At 46.3% G+C, this 6000-nt stretch overlaps 1 protein-coding gene across 2 annotated transcripts in view; it reads left to right on the top strand.

Moving 5' to 3' along the window:
• The first annotated feature begins 211 nt into the window (after nucleotides 1-211).
• c14h20orf96 (chromosome 14 C20orf96 homolog) overlaps nucleotides 212-6000 on the top strand; it is a 49772-nt gene continuing 43983 nt past the window's right edge. For both annotated transcript variants that reach the window (XM_041204904.1, XM_041204902.1), the window contains exon 1: nucleotides 212-292. The gene's annotated coding sequence lies outside the window, so the exon portion shown is untranslated. The remainder of the gene's footprint in view (nucleotides 293-6000) is intronic.

The following is a 6000-nucleotide window of genomic DNA, read 5'->3' as shown; positions in this document are numbered from 1 at the left end:
GTTGACATGACAAGTGCAGGTCGCGCATGCTCATGCCAATCCGGGAGAGGCGTGCGTCCAGGGCATTTAACGCGCATGCGCGTGGGTCAGTCCCGAGCGCACCGCGCTTGCTTCAGTCCCGAGCACAACGCGCGTGCGCCTGCGGGCAGGTTTGGCAACACATGCGCAGGCGTAACAATAGTTGACCCGTCTGCCGGCAAGTGAGCATGCGCAGCGACCAGGCGGAGGAGGGGGCGGCTTCGGTAGGATAGGCGGCGGCGGGGATTGTTAAGAGGCCAGGGCCTCAGAGGCGGTGAGTAATCTGGGCCGGACCTCTGTGCAGCCAAAACCGGGTCCTTGTGGTGCCATGAGAGAGGGGCTGCAGTTTTTTATTTCAGCATTTAGTGGAAGATCCAACTCACTTTTTACTCCTAGGCCTCAGGCGTGAGCTGGGTTTCCATAGCAACCAGCAACACCAAGCCTCCTGAGTCAATGATTCCAGTCCGGAACAGCAAGCAATTCCTCACATTACAACAGTGAGCGTACTTCAATTGGACCTGGTTGGCTGCAAAGTGCTTTAGATGCTTATATAAATGCACATTTTTCTGCTTGCATTTATATAGTGTCTTTCAGGTCCTCGGGACCCCCCCCCCCCTTTCCTTCAAAAAGCAATTTTGTAGCCAATAGAGTCATTGTGGCACAGAAGGAGGTCATACAGCCCATTGAGTCGAGGCCAACGACAGCCCTCTTTGAAAGTGTGGTTACTGCTGATTTGGAGCAAATGCAGCAGCCAATTTGTGCGCAGCAAGGTCCCACATAAGGCAATTAAATAAATTGTGTTTTTTGTTCATTTTATGGGATGTGGGTGTTGCTAGCTAGGCCAGCATTTATTGCCTATCCCTAACTGCCCTCGAGAAGATGGTGGCTTGAACTGCTGCAGTACCTGTGGTGTAGGCACTCACAGTGCTATTAGGGAGGGAGTTCCAGCACTTTGACCCGGTGATCTATCTCCAAGTCAGGATGGTAAGTGACTTAGAGGGGAACTTGTGGGTTGTGGTGTCCCCATGTATCTGCTGCCCTTGTCCTTCGGGATGGTAGAGGTCATGGATTTGGAAGGTGCTGCCTAAGGAGCCTTGGTGAGTTTCTGTAGTGCATCTTATAGACGGTACATACTGCTGCCATTGTGCATCAGTGGTGGAGGGAGTGAATGTTTGTGGAAGGGGTGCCAATTAAGGGGGTTGCTTTGTCCTTTTTTTTTATTCATTCATGGGATGTGGGCTTCGCTGGCTGGCCAACATTGATTGCCCATCCCTAGTTGCCCTTGAGAAAGTGGTGGTGAGCTGCCTTCTTGAACTGCTGAGGTCTGTGTGATGTAGGTACATCCAAAGTGCTGTTAGGAAGGGAGTTCCAGGATTTTGATCCAGCGCCAGTGAAGGAGCGGTGATATATTTCCAAATCAGGATGGTGAGTGACTTGGAGGGAAGCCTTCAGGTGGTGTTGTTCCCACCTATCTGCTGCCCTTGTCCATCCAGATGGTAGTAGTCATGGGTTTGGAAGGTGCTGTCTAAGGAGCCTTGGTGAATTCCTGCAGCGCACTTGTAAATGGTACACACTACTGCTACTGTGCGTCGGTGGTGGAGGGAGTGAATGTTGTGGATGTGGTGCCAATCAAGTGCGCTGCTTTGTCCTGGATGTTGTCAAGCTTCTTTAGTGTTGTGGGAGCTGCACTCATCCAGGCAAGTGGGGAGTATTCCATCACACTCCTGACTTGTGCCATGTAGATGGTGGACATGCTTTGGGGAATCAGGAGGTGAGTTATTTGTCTCAGGATTCCTAGCCTCTGACCTGCTCTTGTAGCCACAGTGGCTAGTCCAGTTCAGTTTCTAATCAATGGAAGTTGATAGTGGGGGAGTCAGTGATGGTAATACCATTGAATGTTAAGGGGCGATGGTTAGATTCTCTCTTGTTGGAGATGGTCATTGCCTGGCACTTGTGTGGCATTAATGAAACTTGCCACTTGTCAGCACAAGCCTGCATTTGGACATGGACTGCTTCAGTATCTGAGGAATCACGAATGGTGCCAAACATTATGTAATCATCAGTGAATATCCCCACTTCTGACCTCATTATGGAAGGAAGGTCATTGATGAATGTGCTGGGGCTGAGGACCACTACCCTGAGGAACTCCTACAGTGATGTCCTGAAGCTGAGATGACTGACCCCCAACAACCACGACCATCCTCCACTGGTTGGATTCATACCTAGCACAAAGGAGAGTTTTCCCCCTGATTCCCATTGACTCCAGTCTTGCTAGTGCACCTTGATGCCACATTCAGTCAAATGCTGCCTTAATATCAAGGGCAGTCACTCTCACCTCACCTCTGGAGTTCAGCTCATCTGTCTATGTTTGAACCAAAGCTGTAATGAGCTCAGGAGCTGAATGTTCCTGGCAGAACCCAAACTGAGCGTCAGTGAGCAGGTTATCACTAAGCAAACGCCACTTGATAACACTGACCCCTTCCATTACTTTACTGATGATCGAGAGTAGACTGATGGGCTGGTAATTGGCCGGGTTGGATTTGTCCTTTTTGTGTACATGATACACCTGGGCAATTTTCCACATAGCCAGATAGATGCCACTGTTGTAGCTGATGTTGGTTGAGGGAGATATATTGGTTAGGTCTTCTCTGCTCTTCAAAATAACACACCAGGTCTTTTTATGTCCATATTAATATACATATGATCATCTGAATTAGGAACAGGAGTAGATCATTCAGCCCCTGAGCTTGCTCCATCCTTTGATTAAAATAATGGCTGATCTGCTTGTTGCCTATAATTTCCTGGTTCTAGACACAGGGGAAACATCCTTCCTGCATCTACCTAAATCGAACCTTGTAAGAATATGTTTTCATGAGATCACCTCATTCTTCTAAACTTCAGAGAATTAAGGCCCAGCCTATTTAATCATTCCTCAAAGGACAATCCCTCCACCCCAGGAATTAATTTTTGTTTTGAATTTCCAGCATCCATAGCATTTTGCTTTTATGTTATTAATTTAGTGAACCTTCATTGCACTCCTTCTGTGGCAAGCATGTTTTTCCTTCAATAAGGAGACTAAAACTGCACACAATACTCCAGATGTGATCTCACCAAGGCTCTATGTAATTGCAGGAAGACATCTTTACTCCTATTCTCAAATCCTCTTGTAATAAAGGCCAACATACCATTTGCCACCTTAATTGCTTGCTATACTGAATGTTAGCTTTCAGAAACTCATGAACAAGGACGTCCAAGTCTCTTTGAAATTCAACATTTCCCAGCCTCTCACCATTTTAAGAAATACTCTTTTTTTCTGTTTTTCCTACCAAAGAGGGTAACCCCACATTTCTCCACATTGTATTCCATCTGCCAATTTTTTGCTCACTCGCTTAGCCTCTCCAAGCCCCCTTGAAGCATCTTTGTATCCTCCTCACAACTGGCACTTCCACCTAGTTTTGTCATCTGAAAACTTGGAAATATTACCTTTAATCCCCACATTCAAATTGTTGTATAGATTGTGAATAGCTTGGGCCCAAGCACTGATCCTTGTTGTACCCCACTAATCACAGCCTGCCAACCTGAAAATGACTCATTTATTCCTGCTCTTCGTTTTCCATCCGTTAACCAGTTCTCAATCCATGCCTGTATATTCTGTCCAATTCCAGGTGCTCTAATTTTGTTTACTAACCTCTTGTGTGGGACCTTATCAGAAGCTTTCTGAAAATCTAACTATACGATATCCACCAGTTTCCCTTTATCTACTCTGTTAATCATCGTGCCAATGATTTTATTTCATTCATTCATATGACGTGAGTGTTACTGGCTGGGCCATCGTTTGTTGCCCATCCCTAATTATCCTTGAGAAGGTGGTGGTGGTGGTGAGCCGCCTTCTTGAACTGCTGCAATCCATGTAGTATAGATACATCCATGGCACCGTTAGGGAGGGACTTCCAGCATTTTGACGCAGCGACAGTGAAAGAACGGCAGTGTAGTTCCAAGTCAAGATGGTGTGTGACTTGGAGGGAAATTTGGTGTTTGTGTTCTGATGCATCTGCTCTCTGCTGCCCTCGTTCTTCTCGGTGGTAGAGGATGTTGAAGGAAGAGACTTAGTGAGTTGCTGCAATGCATCTTGTAGATGGTGCACTGTAACAGCATTGTGTACTAGTGGTAGGCGAATGAATGTTTAAGGTGGTGGATGGGGTGCTGACCAAGAGATGCTGTGTCCTGAATGGTGTCTAGTTTCTTGCGTGCTGTTGGAGCTGCAATCAACCAGGAAAGTGGAGAGTATTCCATCACACTCCTGAGTTCTACCTTGTAGATGTAGCAGCCTTTGGGGATTCAAAAGCTTCAGAATTCCCAGCTCTGACCTACCCTTATGGCCACAGTACTTATGTGGCCGGTTCAGTTAAGTTTTTGGCCAGTGGTAACCTCCATGACATTGATGGTGAGGAATTCTGCTTTGGCAGTATCATTGAACGTCCAGTGGAGATGGTTAAATTCTCATTTGTTGGAGATGGCCATTGCCTGGCACTTAAGTGGCAAGTAACATTCGTGCTTGTTAAATAGTGGAGCAGGCTTGAGGGGCTGAATGACTCCAGCTCCTAATTAATTCTTGCCACACATTAGTCCAAGCCTCAATGTTTTCTAGGTCTTGACGTATGCAGGCACAGAGTGCTTCAGTATTTAAGGAGTGGTGAATGGTATTGTACTTAATACTGTGAAATCATCAGCGAACATGCCCGTTTCTGACCTTGTGATGGAGGAAAGGTCATTTATGAAGCAACTGGATTTGGTTGGACCTAGGATGCTATCCTGAGGGACTCCTGCAGCGACCTCCTGGGGCTGAGCTGACAGCTGCAACCATCTTCCTTTGTGCTAGGTTTGATTCTAACCAGTGGCAAGCTATCCTCCGGTTCCATTGCCTTCAAATTTGCTAGGGCTTCTTGATTCCACAGCGGGGACGGTGGCTCAGTAGTATATGCATGACTAGTAATCCAGAGACCTAGGCTAATGCTCTGGGGGCATGAGTTCAAATCCTACCACACAAGATGTAGGTGGAATTTAAATTCACTTAATAATGCCTGGAATTAGAAACTAGTTTCCGTAACGGTGTCCATGACAACTATCATCGATTATTGTTGAAAAACCATTTGGTTCTTCAATGCCCTTTTAAGGAAGGAAAACTGCCATCTGGCCTACCTGTGACTCCAGGCCCACAGCAATGTAGTTGACTCTTAACTGCCCTCTAAAATGGCCTAGCAAGCAAGTTCAAGGGCAGTTAGGATGGGCAGCAAATGTTGGTATTGCCAACAACGGCAGAATTGACCCTTATGATTCGTCCATGGAAGACTGGATCCAGTACAGAGAGCGCCCAGGTTTTTATTTTGTGGTGAATGAAATAACAGTGGAGGAGAAACAGAAAGCAATTCTTTTAAGTGTCTGTGGTAGCAAGACACATAACCTCATCCACAGTCTGATGGCCCCAAGTGCACCCAATTCTAAATCATCTAACAAATTGGTAAACCTCGTGAAGATGCATTTTGATCCAAAGCCATCAGTAATTATGCAGAGATTTAAGTTTAACTACAAAGGAAGGGCCCTCAGAGTCCATCGCAATTTATATAGTGAAGTTAAAACAGTTGACTGAGTACTGCGACTTCGGAGAAACACTCAGTGCATGTTGCAGGACTGGTTGGTTTGTGGTATTCGAGACAACGCCATTCAGCACCGTGTACTTGCAGAAGTTAATATTGATTTGACACGCGCCATGGAAATAGCGCTCACAATGAAAAATGCTGAGAGGGACTCACGGGCTTTACAGTGTGCAACATGGCGCCGTTCTTCAGTTGGGGTGGGAACCTACCACCAGGTGTGGCACAGAAACCAGAGAGACAGCTGTGAAGCAGAAGACAGTCTCTGCTGCTCGAAAAATGAAAAGACATAGTGGAAACATCTCAGTAGCGAATTAGAAATTAATCTGTT

Source organism: Carcharodon carcharias, chromosome 14 (assembly GCF_017639515.1).
Source record: "Carcharodon carcharias isolate sCarCar2 chromosome 14, sCarCar2.pri, whole genome shotgun sequence".
NCBI classification, from domain to species: Eukaryota; Metazoa; Chordata; class Chondrichthyes; order Lamniformes; family Lamnidae; genus Carcharodon; species Carcharodon carcharias.
This window is presented reverse-complemented; position numbering and strand designations above follow the sequence as displayed.